General features: G+C 30.6%; 1 protein-coding gene and 1 long non-coding RNA gene across 6 annotated transcripts in view; both read right to left on the bottom strand.

The window, feature by feature from the left end:
* The window catches only part of LOC121130510 (synaptogenesis protein syg-1), a 149,417-nt gene that overhangs the window by 75,436 nt on the left and 50,403 nt on the right, over positions 1-23,578 (bottom strand). The gene's annotated exons all lie outside the window — the stretch shown is intronic.
* Positions 25-2,483, bottom strand: LOC121130440 (uncharacterized). The gene is made up of 3 exons (XR_011783808.1): positions 2,351-2,483; positions 1,717-1,817; positions 25-161 (listed from the first exon to the last, which is right to left on the bottom strand). It is a non-coding gene; the product is annotated as an uncharacterized lncRNA (long non-coding RNA).

The following is a 23,578-nucleotide window of genomic DNA, read 5'->3' as shown; positions in this document are numbered from 1 at the left end:
CAAATTAAGATTGTTAAATTCCATATTCAAAAAGTCTTGTTTTCTATTACACACTCGCCATTTTATTTAGAGCTCTTATTTTGATTTGTTCATCACTGTCTCAGGGCATTTGCATTTAGACTATGAAGTGTCTGTTTTAATCATATTTTTCACTGGGCTACCTAATGATTTTAAACATTTTTAGAAGATGCTCTAAAATATATATTTTTTTAAAACCTCTTAACAAATATTTCAATTGTTCCTACAAAATAATTGATAATATAAATATATTTTTTTTACTTTTAAGAACAAACTTCCATATTTCAAAAAATCTCATTTTTATATTATGTATTTGGATAAATAGTTGAAAAATAAACATATTATTATTGATAAAAAAAGGTTATTTACAGACTACTTATTGATGTTGTAGTTTTTAAGTGCAAGTTAAAAACAAACACTCAAATTATGTGTAAAAAACATACTAATTTGCAAAGTTTTATATTCAAGTCAATGCATTATATTTCATTTTGTTAAAAATGATTTTTAAACCTTTCAAATGAGAAAAAGAATATAAAATATCACGGAACTTTTTATTAGAAAATATTAAATAACTTTTTTCACGCAACTTTATATCTACTTGTATGTAACGCAACCTATTTTTAGATAATTTTCAAATCTGTTGCTTTAAAAAAAAAATTAGAATCCGTTATAACAATGAACACTTTTGTTTTGTAAAAATCAAGTGATTTTATGAAGACAACGTCTAAAATATGTAAAATGTTGTAGATATAATTTAATTGTACTTCCCGTGATTTATTTTATTGAACTAAACTTTGGAAACGGATTTTATACATTTGATAATAATTAACGCTTGTCTTGACAGTATTTTTTATCATAAAAATGATTTTTGACATTTATCAATCGTGTATACGTGTTCAATTTTGATACGCACACATGTGGAGAATTAATTTTCAAGACCTTTACATATTATAATCATGATAGTTCAACAATTGTTTCTTTCAAAATAAAAAGTATCTTTGTTTTCAAATATTTTTTTTTGTTTGCAGGAGTGAAAATACGATTATAAATTAAGGAATCACCAAAATGACTCACGTGTTTTCAAATACATCTCTTTATGGTATTGAATCTCATTAAAACTAAAGAGACTATAAGGGACAGAGGATTCATGTATATAAATCAAGAATGTTTTTTTCTTATCTCTAATTCTGATTCGTTTAAAATTCGGTGAATGCACCATCTTTATCTTTTGTACACTTTGACTAAGATTCATCTAATGTAATTAAATACAAGTGAACGTTTTAAGCAGGTTAATGCATTTTTCTGTAGAATAAACAAAAAACATAAACTATTAAATAAAAGCAAATTAATTGTATCTGAATCATAATTAGGCTCTATCAAATTATATACATTCTATATTTTTTTATCGAGGTTAGATGAATCCAGGATATAATTCATATACATAGTTTTTATTTATTTTCTTAAATCAAACATCTTGTCTCCTCTGTCCTTTTTAGTTTCTTTTCTTCAAATGATAACAATTTATAATCACAAAAACTCATTATTTTCAAAATGTTATCAATTTATTATATACAAAGTTCTTAGAAGTAAGATGTCTACTACCAAACGCGTTGTTTAAGGTGCCACACGTACGATAGATGAGAAAATTCACCTATTGCAAGTTGAGTACTTAAAAAACAGATTGTGCCTTGCTCAAACCTTTCTAATGTGTGACAGTCGTACCCTATCCATTGACCATCCAAATTAGCTCGGAATATTAAAAGTACCGAGTCCATTTATAAATTATTTTTTTTACATACCTAAAAAAGATAAGAAAATATAATTATTAAAAGTTGGGATATTAAAGGAATATTATTTAATTGATAAAATATATAAATAAAATTATTTATCCGGCATTTATCTTCATTGTACCTCGCAACTTTTTCATTTAATGAAAAAGGCCTGAAATCAGTTTGTAGCAGATAGGCAATAGTTATTCAATTATTGTAACGCATTGTTTAAAGTTTAACAACATTTAATTCGAATTAAAACAAGTTATGTTTAGACGAATAGTGATATACGGAAAAGAAGCAGAAACATCGACAGCTAACAACAAAACCTGTCAATTTTTCAAATTACTACATTTATTAGAAATTTTAAGCTTTCATAAAAAAAAAAAAGAACAGGTGGGAGAAGGCCCAATTATTTGTTAGTAGATTGTCAATTATTGCCAAGGATTGAAAAATTATTCAACTAGAGGTTGTACACGATATTATCCAGAGTTATTAGGCGTCGAAGAACAGGCGAACACTATAGACGATAACTCTCCATGAAATCCTTAGCTTTAGCTCACATGTAGTTAGTTAGATGTTCTCTCCTCAAGAATGAAAAAAGAATAATGACTGCTCCATAGAATTTTCTTAATAAGACGTTATGAGGCAGGGAGTACTTTAATCCACTAGATCGCTCTGACCTTTAGCTACAAACACTCGTCACTACACCTCATCTGAAGTTACATTGACAATTTCTTTAGTTATATAATGTACTTTTCTTCTATTTTAATATGAATCGCATCTACATTTAAAATGCATTTCCTTCATATGATTACATTGTTATTTATTAAATGAAAAAATATATGTAGAGATTACAACCAGACGGACAAACTTTGCTTCAATACTATAAATTATTGCTAAAATCTATTCCCAGCCATCATTTTAATCCAGCCAATCAACCTTCAGGACATTGATACGACGTAAAGAATCAGCTAAATAGATAGCTGACAGCAAAATATAGTACATTTTTATGAATTAGTGACGTAACGCGGAATTTATTCATAGATTAACAGCTGTCATGTGCTTTTTGAATTGAGTAAAGGGTACTCAATACACTTTTCACTTTTTAGCCCCTTCTTTTTTGAAGTTGATCATTTTGTATTTATAGACAGACAACTACCACATCAAAGTAGTATAGTTAGATCAAAGGAATCCTGGAGCTCAGTCATCATATTTAATAATAATGTTAGTAAGAGTATAGAGGGGATATGAATAAGAAAAACCAGTTCCATTAGGGACTTCTCGTTTGCCATTTTGAAAAAATAAAAATAGGAGGGGAAGTCCGGAAGTTTTCTGATGAAACTGATGACGTGAAAAGAAGGAGGAAAAAATGGAAGAAGAAAAAAAAACTAACAGAAGATTTATTTATATCATCATCAATGTGTACATTTCATACGTTCATACACTATGCCATATCTATTTATTTAACGGAAATAAGAGTCATCAAATGGCAGTTTTTTATTCTATATATTATTTATACAGTACATATAATAAATAAACAGTATTTATACTCCTCAATGATAATGATGATGACGGCCCTTTTTAGGATGTTGAGTAGTGAACGTGTGTTAGCCATTTAAACTCACTTCTCAGTAGAGCATTATAATAATGTATGTCACTTGTAAATTATCCTTTTAAGTAACCATACTAGTTTGCTTTTATATGGATTCAGGTTGCGTGAGTAATTTTTTACTTCATGTTGCGATATTTTTTAGGTTAAAATTATAAGAAAATAACAGAAATTATATACAAATAGACCAACATTTCGGTATCTTCTAGACTTTTTGTTCAAACTTCTAGGATGATTCCAAATTTCAAATATAATTTATCAATCTGTTCATTATGACGATAAAATTGTATTACTGTAAGTGTAATTGGCGGTACTTTCAACGAATATATCCAAATAATTTGTCTGGTATCGTTCAGTCCTGTATATCAGTCCTTAAACTAATACAGTTCAAATATATAAAATATAAAACTGTATTAAGCTTTGATAGGATTAATCAGTTCTAATACTGACAGTGCAAAGGTATTAAGTAGCGTTCCTAAGGACTTGTATGATCACCCTTAAGACCGGACTGGACCAAATAAATATGGATTGATATAACACTAGATAGACGTATAAATCATAGATATATATGCTATTAAATGAGCAATAAATCAACATCACTGACAGACAGCAAAATTTATGTGTAAATGAAGGGGTAATAAAAATTTATTTATTTGAAATGCTTCCGAAATGGAGAAATAAAATTAAACATTTTGACCATCCTTTATCTATTTAAAAAAATAGGGAATTCATCACATAAATCATATGCTTGTTATAATTAAAACAAGACATTTTTGATGTATGTACGTACTTCTTACAACTATCTAGCCAATGATAGAGTAAAAAAGAATTAACTTTACGATCCTACCATATATTTAAGAAGCGTTCTGTTTATTGGAGAGATATTATAAAAGCCTAAATTGATTAAACATTTTTCCCTCACTTTTTGTTCTTAAGACACTAAATCAATTATATATAATAATATGATAAAAAATCCATATAGTTTTTATTTTGTTTATATCTAAATTGGAGCAGGGGTCTCACAGCTTTAAGTCAATTTACATGACGTTCAAGTCTTAATTTATATGTACTAAAGAACTATAATGTTATGACTCCATGGCTATTAAAAAAACCCTTTCTATCCCCTGTGGCGAAGAACTTCTTAATTAAAGTTTAGTTAATTAAGAAAAGAGGGGTGAGCGGTCTACCAAGTGCATTGAAATATTTGCTATCAGCACACAAAAATATCAAAAGAAAAAGTGTATCTTTAATATGGGGTTCAAATTTACTTGGATGATTGCAAATCATAATTTAAAAATATCCATTTTAATTCTGGTTAAAGGAAGTATTTAATCATAGGAATAAGGATATCTTACTGCAAATTTTAAGGGTCTTACTCCTAATATGCATAATTAACTTTTTTGAAGGTTTTTATTATTTTAAGTACGTAGTGGACTTAATACTATTGATATACAATTAAATTGACATTATAAGCTATTGTTGTGCTACATCTGCTTGCATATGTCGGTCGACGAATGTTTACATATGACGAAGCTAATTTAATTATCAATTGTAATCCTCCATAAAATGTTTTTTTATTTATTGAATTGTCTGCAGGAAATCTCCACTCCCACAAGATGTCGCTTTTTATAACCCTATAAATTAAGTTTGATAATTCAATTAAAAAAGTGAATTCATGAGGGCTGGGCCAGAGGGGAGTAATTGGCTAAATACTACCCATTTTGTGTATATTTCTTTCAAATTGAAAGATGCAATGAATTGCTCTGTGAATGAGTAATAGCTTTTGTTGACCATAGAAAACATTATATTTCTAATAATATATCACCAAGTGTTAAAAATATCCACTCTTGTGCTCCACATTATAAAACGATGAATAATCAAAAATTACGAAATCATTCCATGAAGGACATTTGAGCACAAAGAGAAACTTGCCATATCTAATTCATTTGAAGAGCAGATATACATATAAATTTGTATACTATTTTGAATAGATGAAAAAGTGAAAAATAATACAAATATATATAATATTTGTATTCATTGAATCGTGTGCCAAATGACACGTCAATTCGCTCCAGACGTTACCCAATCTTCGCTATGCCTTTCATTATAATACAACTTTTGAAAATGCATTCTTATTCTTGCTGAGGTTGCAAGGAAGGTTGTCATTAACAGAAAAACGATGATAACAAACCCATAGCGAGCGTGGCTAGCTTTGTACTTTTGAATAAATATAATACTATTTTTATATATATCATTTATGGAGCCAGGGGTCTCTTTTTCCGAGTAGCGTCCCTCGGTTCCTCCCCCTTTGTGCTGCATAGTGATTTATGAGCCCGTTTGTTTGAGGGTATTGTTATGATTATATTTATGTATTTACAGGGTTTTTTTTTCTCTTTCGAATCTATGAGAATCATAGTTAGTTAATAAGTAGATAGCCCATTGACCATGAATTAGAAGTAGCACAATGCTTAAATGGGAGAAAGTCTTGTGTCTGTTCATATACCGCTGAGACTTGAAGCTACTTACAATACCAAAATATTAAGGTAGATCTGTACATACTAGTGATGTACCGAATGCTATCGTTCGCATTTGTAAACTATTTATATTTTAGAAATGTTCTACTTCGCAGATTACCCGCATTCTACATGTATCCACAAAGTGGTGGGCGGGTCCTTATTTAGGACTGAAGGCTGCTCTACTTTCCAGTTCAATCTCAGTCCGATGATTCAGTTATGTATATAAGTCCTAAAACTTATAAATTTCGGCCTTTGATGATATCACTCAAATTGTTTTCTTTCTTTTTAAATTTGTTCCAAAGGACCATCCTCAAGAACAAATAGGACTGGTTCTAAGATTGGACTTTTCCAAATAAATAAGGACGGATATTAATATCTCAATTAGCAATATCTACAATATCCGTATCACTTTTTCACTGGAAAAATATCCATTATTTCCACTTGTGGTTTTAATATACATATGTCTTTTTTTTTTTTTTTTTTTTTTGTATATGATTCCACAATGAACCAAAAATGTGGTATTAGAAGGCAAGTAATACAGTTTATTTTTAATTTGAGTGGGACTAAGGCAAAAATAAGTGAAGGGACCTTTCTTTTCTATTTTAAATTTAAATTAAAACTTTTTCATTTTTGTAAATAAATTTCAATTTCTTTTTATCAATTTTAAAATTAATATTTTTGTTTTTTCAAATCACTTTTTTTAGAATTCTGAATACAAAAATATGTTTAGCAAATCCCCGGAACTGCTGAAACTACTTGACTAGATATAACCGAATTTGAATGTTGGAAAATGTGGATATATTTACCTCTTTGATTCCACATGAAACTACGGAAGACAACATTAGAAGGCGAAGGAAGTATATAATGGGATCGGAGGCTGAACCATTGATAAGTATAGATAATTTGAGCATATTCTAATCCCAGGTTTTCATGTCAGCTGTTTTACAGTGAACTTTATGCTACATCTACAATTACAGATTAGCAAGAGACAAAACAACTAAAAGTTAGATTTTAATTATAAAATCCCCCGCTAGCTGCCTACATGAAATCAAGTGGTAACGGCACGCTATACTTTGTCACTCTGTAAGTATGTTATTTAGGTGAAGAACGAACCGTTCACATTTATCAAAGTTCCATAAAATCTTGATCACTGAAGTTACCCGAGCAATAATATATCAAATGTTAAAGAGTTGATATTCACGGTAATACATTTTTATTTTAAATTCACGAAACATCCCTATTTGATCGCTACATAACTAAAAAATAAAGGGGACAATAGACGCAGAATAGTTACGACACAGAGCCATGTATCATAATACAAAAGACATTCTCTCAAATACCTAATATCAATCCAACCCTTCTGAAAGAGTATGAGAAAATATAATAACAAACGAACAGTAAAACAGTCTTGATATCTTTGAGGCTTAGCGTTAGAATTAATAATAGTGTTACCCCATATCTTATTATCCTTTATCCTCATCCCTTCCTGAATACATACATATATTTGAAAAAGAATTAAGAGAATTGTTTTCTGTTTCGTTGTCTATGTACATATGTATTATTTGGTTGGGAAACTTTTTCTGGAGTGTTGGAGTCATATATAATTAGATTCAGTATATTTACATATGTACATTGTAGGGGAGACCCCGGCAACATTTGCAACACTAATTGTTTTTGTCAGAATTACTCAAAGAATGTTCAGCTTAGACTCGTCCAATTTTAACAGAACTAATACCTAAATATAAGTCTAATATTGTTCGAAATCTATTCAAGGACCGTTGCAACATTGGACAAATATCGGCTTTGAGGTAGAAATTAAATATGAATTGGATAAATAAATAACTTTACTTTTTATGATGTTGAATAATTAAATTTCAATATAATATGTTGGCGAAAAGTAATTTTGTTTTTCCCTTTCTTTTATTGTAACTAAGTATATATGAGTATAAGAAGATTCGGAAGCTGGGATTAGACGTGTTTGTGCATCCACCGACCAGTTCGAGAATCCTTATTTCGGAAAAACAAATCCAGGACTACGGCCATGATGAACAGAGAGAAGAAACAACATACGCAACAAACGGTTTTCCTCTTCCGATTTGTCTACATTGTTTTTTTGTTTTGTTTTCATTACAAATATGTCAACTCTAAGTATATTATACCGAAAAAATGACTCTAACAACCGTACTCAGTCTCCCCTACCGGCAAATAAATGAACATTTGTAATTACAAGGAAGGAATGGATAAAATTATAATACATTAATTTTTTTTGTCAAAATGAGCATAGCATTTGCATTTTTATTAGATTTGTTATGCGTGCTGCTCTCTTTATTTAGAATTTTATTTATATTTTAATATATGTAGGGAGAAAAGGGGTGGGCGGATAGGGGCGATCATCTCATTGTCATCATCAAATGATGAAAAAGAAAGCATTTTGGGGTAACTCTTTTTTCCCCCTTAACTTTTTTTTTGAGGAATGGGATTAACTAAAGACAGACTACATATTATACAGTCCTATGACTTAATTTGCATTTCTTTTTTGGTTTTGACATTTAGTTATGAGGGATGACAAGTGCAGTGCATATTTGAACTCTATTTTCTTATATTATATTAGAACCCTTTTGAGTCTGTCACTCCATGTTAAGTACAGCCACTCCTTGGACTACGAGGATATCATATATTAGAAAAAAACTCGTAATACAAAATAAACGAAACATGAATTAAATCAAATTTTCATGCTTCTTGACATTTATTTTCTATTGTTCTAAGTCCTTTATTGAGTTAGACAACCCCATTCATCCATTAATATTCTTTAAAACCCTATGTACCAAAAAGGAATCTTAAGAGATGCAAAATAAAAATCGGGTGCATATGTAAGCATAACTTAAGATTGATTTAATTACCTTTTAATACATTTTTAGAGAAAGATGTTATGGGACTTTTTGGACTAATAGATTGCGTCATAAATAATCTTTGTTGGACGCGGTTTTGTTTTGAGTCCGGCACCAAATTATTGACTCAGAGTGAACTAGACGTCGTGTATTAAACTTACCATAGATTCACATAGCCCAAAACGACGTCGCCACCAATGTGAGGACTTTTCGCAATATCAAGCATCCCAACAACGTTGGCAATAGGATCTCAAATGCTTCAGGAAGTGGATTTTATTTTTATTTGTCAATGTTTCTTTAATTCGTCCGATGGATTTGCACTGATTAAGTTTAATTAAATAATATATTTCTAAATTTACTCCGTCTTCTCTATGAATTGTCTTTAAAGTCCATACATAATGTATATTTAATTATCTAGAAACGACCAAGCTGCGAATCTACGTACATTCAGTTCAAGATAATAATTTTTCTAGAGTGTCGATTTAGCTACGTCTTCCCATTGCAGGAGAGTTCTGCACCAACAACTTTGCTGATTTCGGGCTCAAGGACATGTGGCCTCCGGTGTTGCACGACTTGAACCTCCTTGATTAATTTTGGTGGGGTGTCATCAAAGGCATCACAAATGCAACCCCACGCCGAAATGTGAATGATCTTTATTCCCCCATTTTCGATGTTTGGGCCAACAAAGCCAAGGACAATATCGTCAAAACCTGTACCGTCTTTACGTACCGTACTGAGCCTGCCATTGCTTCTAAAGGAGACCATATTCAATAAAATGGAGCCTTTGTGATTTGACAGCAATTTCTATAAATATGCTTCTTCTTTTTTTTAAACCAAATAGGTTTGTATTTTTCTTAGCAGAAAAATTTGCTACGGGGGCCCGTATTGTATTGTAAACAAGGTAAATTGATAAGAAAAGAGTTAAATGGATTTTTTTTAGCAAATTATATACTTTAGGTTCATTAAGTAATGTATAAAGCTGTTTATTCAAACATAAATCCCACAATTCCTTGGTTGATTAATGATCAAGATCTTTAATGATGGTATGAAATAAATAAAATGGTGGAAACCTGAGACATTGTTATTGGGGTTCCTTCAATAGACGTAAATAAACGCATATGGTCAAATTTAATATCAGAAAAATAATATTTTCCACAATGTGGAATATTGGTAGGAAATTTATCATCAGATGTTTTTTTGAGTGATGATGATGCTACGGACAGGAAGGAGAACAAAAAACGTAGGGGACGATACCCTTTATAGAGAGATAAAACAAGACTAAATGGAAATAGGATCCCCCTTCCCCCCCCATCTTTTCTACATATAAAACAAAGATTTGCATTATGATGATATTTTGGCATTATTTTTTTGATACAAAAAACCAACTAAATTATTCCACCCATAAAATGGCCTCCATTGGGAATTCTCCCAAAGATATAGATGAAAGGATATTGAAACACATATTTATGAATGGATATCATTATGATGATTCCTTTGAAGATGTTACAGGATTTTGAAGCCCCCTTTTGAATAATATATATGATAAATTGTACCATTGTTTCATAATACCTTTCTCTCCCTACATCATATTTAAGGGCTTATGAACAATGGAGTATTATGTAGGCGAGTATCATCGTTTGTACAAATGATGAGAGCAGGATTTGTATGTCTTTAAAAAAGATATGAAAACTTGGGATTTGAAAAGAAATAATACAATAAGTTTTTATCTAATACAAATTAATCAAATGTCTTCCTGAATATGAAAATTTACTTCTTGTTGTAAAACAAGACTTTACTGCATAGTCCATTGAAAACTTTAATGCTTAACGCTACCTAAAGCATGTCGAGCTTTTAAAATTGAGTATATTTTTTGTTATGAAACCCCGTTGTATTTTATTATTGGCTGTTTCTTTTTTTTAATAATTGATTTTTTTCCCCTCAGCTGTTGTAATTACTAATTAGCCCCTGAGTAGTGAACTTTATCTCTACAATACTGAATTATATTCTAAACATGATGGAATCTTCGTGAGTGCTTATAAAAGACGGAAAGTCGCTCAAAAGAATTTGTTGAAGAGTAATAGTTGTAAGTCCTTGAATTTGTGAAGGATATCGGAGTATTTATTGCATAGACCCTGTTATATTTGCTATTCCTCCACCTCTCATAACAGCTGATTATAGCTGATCTAATGAAACATCATGCTAGCAAGGCTGCTCTACTCCAAAACATTTTTCAAATTGTCAGGATTATCATGTTGATTTTTGGTTTTTTTTTTAACATGGCCAAAATACTAGCGAAATTTAACACTACCTGTGTATATTGATATTGATTTACATTTGTTCAAATGCTGGCCAGCAATGGAATGCCGAACATAAAACTAAAACTATAACAAGAAGGAATGAACGATGTACTAACGCTATCTAATTGCCGACATTGCACTGTTCTATAATAGCATATTACTTGCCTTATGCCAACGAATTATAAAAGTGAATATCTTTCAATTATTCATAATTCTAACATAACTATTTTTATTCTACTTTCTATCCCAATTCATTGACAAAAATTTAACAGTTTTATATTTTTAAATGAAGCATAAATTACTCTTTTTTACGACACATTTTCTATGTAAATCAAAAGATAATTCAGACTTAAGAATGAATAATCGAGCATCCGCTTATTTAAGTATATACGTATTTTAAAGGATTTTTTGAAAATGTCCATAATCTCCTACTTATAAAAAAAGATATATAATAAATTGAAAAAAAAAAACTAAAACTAAAAGCCATTGACCCATATTCAATTCTTATTTCATTTGTAGTTGTCTTAGTAAAAGGATTTTACTCTTATAAGGGGTTTCTTACATTGACTAAAAGGATGACTTACTAGTCCAAAAATTAATGCTTCAATCTATTTTTTAAATCCTATATAAATGTTATAGATAAGATGGGAATTTTTTCAAGTTCTAACATGTACTATAAATATTCGTGTATTATATGTTCAATAAGTTTATAAAGGGATTAAATTTCCAACTTTTTTATACAAATTACGTTTATTAGTTATATGACAAGGGTTGTAGCAGTTCTCAATACGGGGCTTGAAATCGGGTAGGTTAAATAATTTGATCTATTAACTATGTATTACGTATAAATATATTTATAGAGCATGATATTGTTTTATTTATTTCTACAAAAGAGGCAGTAGGCCTTAAAAGTAAATCATGAAGAAAGAAGGAGAAAAAACGCCTATCTGATTTATCTTATTTTGATGGCAAGTATCTTATAATTTATTACATCAGTCGTCTGTATTTATTTTTTATATAAGAACTTATTTTGAAGAAATCTTTTAATAAATTGTTAACAAATATAATAAATGATTCACTACTACAAAATAGTCGTTGTTTGGAGCATATTCACAATTTCATAGATAGTTATCGACATAGTTGTAATAAATATGAACTTGGACAAAACTGTAGCCTGCACAAATTTTTTATTTTTTACTTTCATAAACTGATATAATTATTCGTTCATTCTTGAAGAAGGAACATCATGATATAAAGTTCCTGAGCTCAGGGACTATGGATATTAATATAAAAGGATTGTTAGGGGGGGGGGTATAAGTGTAAGTCTATTTTAGGCTCTTACTAGAATTGACAGAGTAGGCTCATGGTTACTCCTTTTATCTCCCGTTGTTTTACGTTTCACGTTGTTCCCAATTTATTTTTCAATTTCTTTTAATAAACATACTTTTACATCTATAGAGTGTGATATTACGCCATAGCTTGCATGAAAGCTTACAATACATCAGGTAATCACCTAATAAATTTTCTATTACACATAACTCGTTAAAGCTAGCAATGATTCCCTCCACCTCAATGACAAATGATCAAACAGTTAGAGAGAATTGTCTAACTATAATTAACTGATTAATCCCTCTCTTTTTCGAAGAAGGAAAGGTTGAGAGATATTACAAATATCAGATGTGGGGACATGGAATATAAGTTACGAGTAAATTTGGATTCGAGTCAAAGTTTTGAAAACTAACGATTTGACTTGAGCTCAAAATCAAAGACTTGATTCGACTCGATAATTTTTTTTAAGGTGATTGATTTTTTAACTCTTCATACTAAAGGAAAGTATTAAAAATATACCATTTCCTTGTCGTTTCGATTTTTCTCCATAAAAATAGAGTACTCTTCTTTTCTACTACGTCATATTTAAGGACTTGATTTATAGATTTATAAACGGGACTCCATAAAAATATTGAACGGCTTGCTTACAAACTTTTTAACCCCCTCTGATAAGATTTCAAAGCGTTGGGCGGTAAAAATAACATTAAATATTATTAAGAGCTATAAATAATTTTCATTCACAGATAGGTACCCAAAACATACAGTTGCATGATTCTGCGATTTTATCTCAGTTATTATTAATCACAACTTTTGGTTAGGCAATCAAAGGACAGGAGAAACATAAGTAAAAAAGTAAGTTTTGAATCTATGTCTCAAAGTATTAAAATAACAGGGAATCAACAAAGAAGGATATGAGACAGTGATCTCCTCTTTACCGACGTCAGTATTGTAAAGGCTCCAGAGATCATTGGCATCTCCAAGTGGACGACCTACAACATCATCATGTTTATTACAACCCACCTTAACAGACAAGAAGAACCAAAATAATTGTATCCATAATATGGCTGACTTCTGTCCTTGCTCTATGTGGTCCTCCTCCAGACCTGATCTCCCTCCCCCTGGCTGTATAGTTTGGAGCGTCCTGGAGAAGAACATCGACTGCACTTCTATACAGAAAAGTTCTATAATGGAGAGAAATTGGCTTAATTCGAAATGATTTTTCCCCTCCTTTTTGTATCTCTCGTTTTCTCTTTAGGAGGTGAAAAGGTTGGGAAATTCAATGATAAAGATCGTTATTTCATATTATACAGTTGCTTTATATCAATGAACAATGTTTCAAATCAATATAGCCCCATAAATGGATTCAATGACAAATCATGCCACTATTTAAGGGGTGGAGAAATAAAATGACAAATGAGGTGTATGCAATATAAAAAATGGGGAAAGGAGGGGGGGGGGGAGATAAATGAATATATACATAGATAATTTATTGATTTCGCATTTACAATAAACTGTAACCATAAAAAGCCATCGATAATAAGTTATGTGCTATTTATAATTTTGTCACGGTCTCATTATTCTCATTTTTTTATTTTTTTGTCAAATAGAAATTACCATTATTATGAATATAGACGACCTATTGTTATTCATTCATGAATAACAATAGAGACAGAAGGGGGGAGAGTACCTACCCCATAGAGCGAACGAATCAGTTGTATGTTCCTTTTTTTCACAAAGCTATTCGAGGTCAAAGTCATTTAGGACCAAGTGGTTTTGTGTATCATGCTTCCGCCACCCAGAAAGATTTTTTTTTTTTTTTTTGTGGCAAATATTTTGAGGTTCCTTCTATTGATGACACAAAATGTTGTTTGTTTTTCATTCTTTAGTACTTTTAAAAAAAAAATGACAGACAATGTTGCATAGGATGTTTAAAGTATTACCTGATTTCTACTACATTATTTTGTCTCTATCAAAAACAACATTTTTTTTGCAAATTTTATAAAGAGCGTTTATTTCTTGACGTCACTTATTGCATAATACACCCTAAGGTACGTCAATATGTGTTCATCAAACTAGACATCATTTATTCAAAATCTAATTGAAACGCCTTTGAAAATGAGAATACCGAATGTGTTGTATAAGAAAAAGTGTTTTTAGTCGTATAAAATGATATTATTTATGCCTCTAAGTAGATGACAGACTTTTAAAAGGATGAAGTCATGTATAATCATAAATAAGTACTCCAGTCCGAGCATTTACATAACTAGACTCGAGTCTCTAATTTCGAGAATGATTTACGCATCATTATTTGAGTTTACTATAACTTGATAAAGATGGTTTCCATCCACTGGGGATCAAACAAACAAGTTGTTATCAAGACATTTTTGAGTCAAATAACTCAATGGGTTGGGAGTGACTGGTTCATGTGACTCAAAGAGGACTTGAGGCACCATAATCAAGTGTTTGTCTCGAATGAATAGTCGTAATTCAGTCCCTAGTCATGAAATTCAAAAACCATGGAATAAACACGTATAATTTGTATTCCCACATGAGGTGGTAAATATATAAAGAGTGGGGACAAAGAGTCAACGTCAACTTTTATTCCATTCTTTAAAAATAAAGAAACACAAGTTAAGCTGCATGAATGATTGAACCCATGCAAAGTAGAAATACTCCAAGTATTTAAAAAAAAAATCATATTCATTTGTTTAAAATGGCGGGAATATTCAAATGACTTTAGCATTCACACCAAAGCTCTTTATAATCAAACCTGTGATTCTTAATTGATTCACTTCCAAAAGAGATAAATATAAAAAGAGTTGATTATATCTACATATGTGAGTACCTGAGTTTGTAAACGTTATTTGAAGGGAATGTTAGTATAGAAGAACCATAATTATGTGGGTATGTACACAATAAATGTATTGGGGAGGAGATTATTTTGTGTCGTTTTCTAAAATATGTACGAGTACTTCAAAAAGATGTTTGTACAAATTGATTTCATAATTTGATAATAATAATTATTAATTCTTTTCCTTTTGGTGAGAGAGCCAAATCAATAAGATTATTTTTTTTTTTTTGTAAGGAAACCACCTTATCACAAATAGAAAGTGAATTTTTGTGTATAATTGTGGTTGTATCATTTGAAATACCTTCTCTCTCTGTAATTTGTTAAATACGTCGTAAATATTCATTGTATTATTTTGTTAAACATGTATTCTATGTCACGTTGCTATCATGATTGTATCACGCAATCTCTCTTCTTAAAAGAAACGAAGGGAAAAGTGTCGAAAATCAGTTGGTAGTAAGCTGATTCTAAAATTTGCTGGCTACTTATATTTCTTTAATAGAGAAGTTTTAGGACATTCACATATGTTGTTCGTCAAGACAAAAGCAAGTTATAACAATTTTTATCAAAATTGAGTGTCTATAATAATTGTTTTCTTTACCAAATCATTGTGAATTTATATCAGCAATGTATTCTTCTAATCCTGCGGAGGTAAAATTGACAGATTTTATTTGAAAGACCATTTTTTCTTTCACTTGATTTTAGTTCAAGATTGTTTTATTGTTGACACGCCACACACATAAATTGAATTATTGATTCGATTTTTCCAAAGTTTTTTTCCTGAGAATTAATGAGTGTTATGCCTTCAAGCAATCAAAAATAATAAATCGGTGTCTTTCATCATAAATTGTTAAATGTTGATCGCATTCCTTGTTTTGACTTTACTATCATTTTTCTTCTTTTTTTTTTTACATGTTATTTTTATGCAAATATCCATTATTTACGCAAAATATTTTTCTTTAGGAAAAATCAAATTTGCAACTCAGAAAAATATTTATTAAAAATACTTTTAAATTACCTGTGTACCTATATTTTCATTCTCCTTATTCTTATTTCAAATCCTCCCAAAAGAAACGTAATGCATTATTATTTGAAAATCGTTGGTCGTTTCTAAATTACCCACCTGTCATTGAGTCCTTTCATCATAGCAAATATTGACGGATGACCATAAATTCACCTTCAAATAACTAACTTTTCGAAAGGAATGTTTAGTTTTAAAGAGGGAGGCACTATAGGTGTCTATATAAGTATTAGAGTTGGGATTCGAAGAGGGTCGATTGTTTCAGTCCGCTATTACATGAATTGATCTACTTTTATACAATTTCCCAACCTTTCCTCAAAAAATGAAAACAGAGAAGAGTCTCATGTTCCTTTGGAATTACAACATTCATCCCAACCATAAAATTATTGCACAATAATCTTTGGAAATTGTTTACAGCATACAAGTGCTCATTTAAATACAACCAATCAATGTTTAGAAGCCTAAATAAAGGGGAAGAGAAGACAAATTTTGACAGCTGAAAATTAAGTAAAGTGTTAAATACTTATCACAGCGAGGTAAGGCTGTAATTAATATCTATATCGAGAATCATATTTAGAAAATTGTGCAAAATATAGTAGTTTTAAAACCTTTGGTTGTTATGTAATTGGTATCAGACTGTGAATCTAAAATTGTATTAGCCTCATTTTAAAAATGTCATCTGAACGTTTGCTCGGCTTGATTGACGTCATCAACAGTTCATTAAAATATCGTTTCAGACTGACGTTTTAAGTTATGTATACCAATCAATTTTGAGAGCACATCAGACTGTTCTTATTCTAAAGACGGATCCCGATATCAAATTATACAATGTCATAAAAAAAGTTATATAATTTTGATCCAAATTTCCATAAGAGCCAGAGCACCGGCCTTGATGGATTGGTTGGTCTTGTATATGTGTCCAAGGATGGGCTTACACATCACTTTGTTCTTGTTCATTAGGAACAAACCTTTTCCCAAGAGGGAAGCACGGATCTGTTGTGTCTACTCGGATCCCACATTGTCGACTCCCACGAGGAAACACTGAGTATATTCGTGTAAGAGTAGGAACAACTTGAGGAAATAGCTGCTTATTGTTGTTGCCTAGTCCTCCCTCACCACAATTAAAGTCAATCAAGGATCTCAGAAGAAAAAAGTGAGGAATAATCAAGATTATTCCTCAATGTTAAATCTACATGCTGCATCCCCGTAGCAAATTAAATGAATGATTGTAAAATGCCAACACATTCCAATGGACATAACCATATCTAAAAAAGGTTGCAAAAGGTGCGTCTGACATTGTTACAGTTTTTAAGACGTTGCCAATCCCTTTTTCGTACCAATACATACATATTTGTTACATATCCATGTATTGAGTGGTAAGTTTAGTAGTACAAAACTACCAAAGAACCTCACAAGAAACAAAGACAACCCACTTAGAGTTATAATATGATTACATTGAATAAATTAGCATAGAGTTTGAGTGATGTGCCATTTGTTCTGCCTACTTTACATGAGTTTGACAAGGCGAGAGAACGATTGTATATAAATATATTTCGTTATTAGGGTTACTAATATACCGGGAAGCACCTTTTTGACTTACAAAATCCCGGCAAATTTCCGTATCCCATTAGTAATACATAAATGATATCTATATTAAGTATTTATTAATATATTTAAGATAAAATAATACATTTTTAACTAATCACAGCATATAAAGAGGTGAGCGCCATATTGTCGTTACTCAAATATTTACATATAGCAGAAGTAAGTATGGAAACGCTTCTCTCACTTTGTGAATAATAGTATGGTCATTTTTTCTACATAAAATGGATATGAGAAGTTCATTTTGGCGGTCACCCCAGGATTTATTTTCCATCTTTTTTTGTTATAGGTAGTGCTGGTTGGTGTTTATTTAGGAAAAAAGACTGGATTCAAGTTCAGTTCAGTCTTGGTTCAGTCTATATCAGTCCAAAAACTGATGAAATTTGGTCTTTTATGACGTCAATGTACTGTATATTGTAAGACAGATCCCAAGGACTGAAATGACCTCTCCTAAGAATGGACTGGACTGAGTAAATAAGGAATGCCTCAATACTAATTATAGGTTAAAGCAGGATTTTCCTTGAATTTCCTCTAAGTCTAAAGTACCGGGAATTCCTGGGAAATAAACCCTAGTATGTTTATATGTAAAAATAAAATAGTTAGAGATTGATGCCTTTGCAAAAAGCATAAAACATTTGACCATTTTTTAAAATATATTATATGTAAATATCATGTTGTTGAAATTGTATAATATTTGTTTTTAGTTCCTTTGTACATAAGCAAGATATCTTTTTCTCGAATATTTTGTCTCCAAAAAAACCCAAGAGATAACAGTTTTTTCAGCTGAAGAAAATAATATTATATTTATGTACTTACATATACATAATATGAAAGATTCAAAACATCATATCAGATTTTATAAAGAAAAAAAATGAGAGAAACGTCTTGGGATCGTTTTATATGGTTGGTTGTAGATTTGACCATTTGACAAGGATCATAATATATGTGGTTATTTTTATTTTGCCCCGAAAAAGTACGTACAAAAAACATAATGTGCTCTACGTGACAGCTGCAGCTACCTAAAATCAGTTCATTTTGTATCATATTTTATGAAATAGTCGTTTCTTATTTTTGTACTCCCATTTTATACAATTTAAATAATATTAAATTCTTGGTTTTCAAGTGTCGTGCTTTTTTATGTGGGAAAAGGGGTGTTGGTTAATATGCCATAGCTCTATGGCATATGTGTTACTCATATGCGTAACTCTAGCCCCCGAACTGAACGAAATAACTCTGCTTTTTAAGGGGATCTCTCACCCTCTTAATTTTTGAATGTGTATGTGTTGCCACTCTCATCTACAATACCAACACTGGGTATAGCCTCCGATTTGATGGATGCAATTAAATCAATTATTCAATTTTATTGGATAAGTTGATGATATAGCCAGGAATATATAGTATAGAACATACTTTTATTTGATTCTTGTAAGCGTATTTGTCACTGCTCTGATCTTTCCAATAATATTGATCATTATTTTGTTTTGAGTTTTGTCTACTTACAGTTGCAATTTGCAGGACTTTCAAAGGATTCATCAGAATAATATATTGTATAAACATCATTCTAACTTGCTTATGTATTAACAGGGAGCATATATACTTGAAAATATAAATAAATCAATGCTTACGCCTTTACAGATATATTTAAAAAACAAAAAAAAAAACGAGTAGTCTGTTAATCAAAGTCATAATCATTTTTTTAATTAATTAGACACAATTAGAGCTCATTAACTACTAATATTACTCCTCCCACAAACGTTTGCCTCTCTCTCTCCCAAAGCAGAACTAATGGATACAAACGAGAAAATATTTGTGGGGTCATTAGTCAGTACGCCAGTTCAAGACAAACAGAGGATTTACATAGTTGTAGGTATGTTATCTAATAAAACTGTCAGATTAATCGACTCAGTGATGAACTATGTACGTACATTGCAAGTAAACAGTCCACTCCCTTTAATATGAACTACATATTTCTAATTTCTATCTATGTCATTTGACTAATTAGGGGATAATAGCAAATAGAACAATTTCCGAAGCTATTAAAAGATACATATTAATAGTGTGCCTTAGTTAGTTAATGTGTTTATTTAAAATAAATGAGCTCTTTTTCTTATCAAACGTCTTATCTCCCTTCATTTCTGGGTAAGAATACAACGAGATATTTTGTTTATTTGTGAGAAGTAAAATGGGGCCATTAAAAAGTAGATATATTAAAACAAGAACAAAATAATAGTAATTAAATTTTTATTTTATAGGGGTGCTTCTTCGACAAAGCAAATCACCTATGCATGTACATACAATGTTTTAGCCGCCATTTTGGTGTCAATGAGATAATACCTAACACGGTCATTCTACATATTATGAATGTCCATTTTATAGGTACACGAAAATTGTTAAAAAGAGCTACGTTCTAATAAAAAAAGATTAACGCCACATTAATCTATTCATTAAATGAGCATGAAATCCGAAGCATTCATACATGTTGCCTTCTTGTGTTGGTTACACAAGGATAAGTAATATTGTACATAAATTAATATATGATATTGCTGTAGGAAATTAAAATCCTTTTTGCAACTCCAAATTCCATTAGTTTTTCCATTTTCCTTATATACAGGGTGCTTACGTTAAAATTTGCCTTCTTTTTTTTTTGTAATAAGAGTATATACAATAAAATAGATGTATTAGATACATGGATATCCTTAACTAGCCTTAATCAGAGCCTCACCTCTGTTGGCACAATCCTGAATGATGGCATTATCATTAAATTTTATCAACTCCTTAGTAATTGACAGTCTTTCCTTGGGCGTTTCTAATCCACTATTTTTGCCACGTTGGCATTGCCAAACAGAGTGGCTAACACCTATTGAATAATATTGACAATAACTTTGGGACTTAAATCTACAGGAAGATTTTATTTTCCTGGTCAATCATTTTTCTTATATTTGAATCAAACTTTCGCAAAGGAAATTCTTTGTTAATGAAATTTGTATACCGATTTAACATATATGTTTTACTATTTTGGCTGCAAAAATATTATGGAGTTTGATCGGACATTTTCACATACGCACTCGTACACCTCGTATAATCATTCCAACATTGGATTAATATAGATGTTAACAATGGCATTAAAAAATGGGTTTATAATTCGGCAAAAGTGTGACGAAACATAATGCTATGTATAGAGAAAAAAAAAACACACAGACATGGGGAATTTATGAGCTTTTTTGTGTGGAGGCATCATTATTATTTTCGTATATAATGTAGTATTCACCTATTAATAACGAACTACATATAGCAAAAAAAGACAAAAAGTAAAGTTATTAAATGAAATTGTTGAATTATAGGATTCCAAGTCACGACTTACAAGACAATGGTACCTATAATCTACATAGATATACGTAATTACAGTAAATTCTTGGATTACGAGTATAAGCAGCATGACTCTAAGAACTGTTCATAGTTTGGTAATTAAATGGAATCCACATTTTATAGTTCGATCATTTACCATTACCATCGTTCAATGGTAATTTTGGGGGAATTTGGAAAGCAATGTAAACTTATTCTAAATATGTAGTACAGTAGCAGAGTACTGTAGATGAATAAAAACAAAGAATGAAGGTTGACGCAAAGATACAGAGATGCAGAAAGAGAGAAGGGAAAAAACGTTTTATTGTTGTCAAAACAGTCGTTTAATAACCACGGAGCCATAAAAAAATATAAAATGAATATACTTGATTACTTTATACGTCTACTTACTAAATTTCAGGCTTATCTGTTCTACCGTTTTGGAAATAATTAGTCATAACTAATAATGGGGACATGGATCAACGTTAGAGGGAAAAATAAAATATTTATACTCTACAAATCCTTTTGCCACAATGATGGAGGAAAGAACAGATGTTTCAATACAATCAGGGTGAAGGAGCAAGTCGAAAAGTTTGAGTAGCTCGAATATACATATGCAGCCCGTTAGCATAAAAACAAACCTGAATATTTTTTCTTTCAAAAAATGAATCTGAATTAAATCTGTATTCTAATTAATTATGTAACCAATTATCATGCTCAATTATTCTGAGGCACCAAAAGTTATACTGAAAGACCGTAAAAGGTTCACAATATATGGATACTATTTAAAAACGCCATATCAGAGTTTTATATGTAATAAAAAAAGGCTATAGTCAACACTCATTGGTATCTCACTCCATTAGGTTTGAGGATGGTTTGATATTGACGCACCAAATAAAGATATGCAATTATATACATACTGCCTCGTAATCCCAGATATGATTGTATAAATTATATTCTAGTCTCTCCATTGTGGCATTTCAAGAAAGATGAGGCCGGAAATTCTTTTGATACGTCTAATTAAAATCTGATAATTAATTTTTGATTCATATACATAATTTATATTTCCTTTCTTTTCGGATATAACCATGATGATTTTGACTCAGTTTTCCAAAGAAATTAATTAATTAGATGGGAGTATTCATATAATTAGGAGCAAGTTGTTTCCTTTTGTTGTCGCTATTCTTGTTTCTTAAAGCATTTGAGCATTTCCTTTGTGAAGGTGAAACATTGTAAGGTAGAAGATTTTAGAAACAGTCGAAGACGGGAGGATATCTTAAAATACATACGACTATAATCATTCCACATCATGAAAACTCTAGTTATTTTTCACATTCGATAATACTCCGCATTACAATACTCCATTTTTCATAAGAACACTCTCTCAGGTTACTACTCAATATTTATATCCATTTGTAGGACGTGTGCTCTCCTCAAGATTGAAATAATTTTTCTTTTTAAATGATGAGATGACTGATGAGTTCTTTAATCAACAGAACCCTCACTAACAAAAAAAAACACCTTTAAAACAAAAACATTTTATTTGTTCAATTAAAAAAATGTATATGATATACATTAGGAATCACTATATAGAGTGCACCTGTTCACTGCTTTTCATACATACAAAGTAACTAGGCGTATGCTAATAGACACTTTTTGCTTTGATAATATATAACTTTTTTGAAAAAAAAAATAAGAAATTAAAAATCCGCAAAAAATTATTTCAATTTATTCATGATTTGTAAATGGAAGTATTTATTATGGTAATTACCAAGGAGTGGTCCGAGTACATACAGAAAGGGTCATTTACTTTCATACCTTAAGGGGTTAACAATGATATAGAAATATGATCGAGTGTCCAATTATCTATGGGATAGATAATCCAATAACAATATTTAGAGTAATCATTGCCAAAAGCTTAAGAAGAAAAAAGAGGGGTTGACATCAAATCATGATGGGTAAATATAAAAAACCTCTAGGGACGCCATAAAGTTGTATCCACTTTGATATGATAGTATCAAAAGGTGTGTACAATGTTATTTCTTGATTACGTCATCATAAAAAAAAAACATTAAAGAAATCGTCAAAGAGTTTTTTTTTAATGGCCTTATACCAATTGACGACCAGATATCTTTATTAGGTACATGGGTATATCAAGATTTTGGGAAGTTTATGTTCTAAGTGGAGTAGTTATTCTCTAGTATTATGAGTCCCTAAAGATTAGTTTTACAAAGAGCTGGTGTGGCTCTACTTCAGTATTTATTTTCTTCCTTTGGATTTCTGTTTTTTATGTACATCGAATATCTCGAACTACGAGTATAAGGGGACAATTTTGT

This window comes from Lepeophtheirus salmonis, chromosome Z (assembly GCF_016086655.4).
Source record: "Lepeophtheirus salmonis chromosome Z, UVic_Lsal_1.4, whole genome shotgun sequence".
Classification (NCBI taxonomy): domain Eukaryota; kingdom Metazoa; phylum Arthropoda; class Copepoda; order Siphonostomatoida; family Caligidae; genus Lepeophtheirus; species Lepeophtheirus salmonis.
The sequence above is the reverse complement of the archived record's forward strand: the minus strand, read 5'-3'. Positions and strand labels throughout refer to the sequence as shown.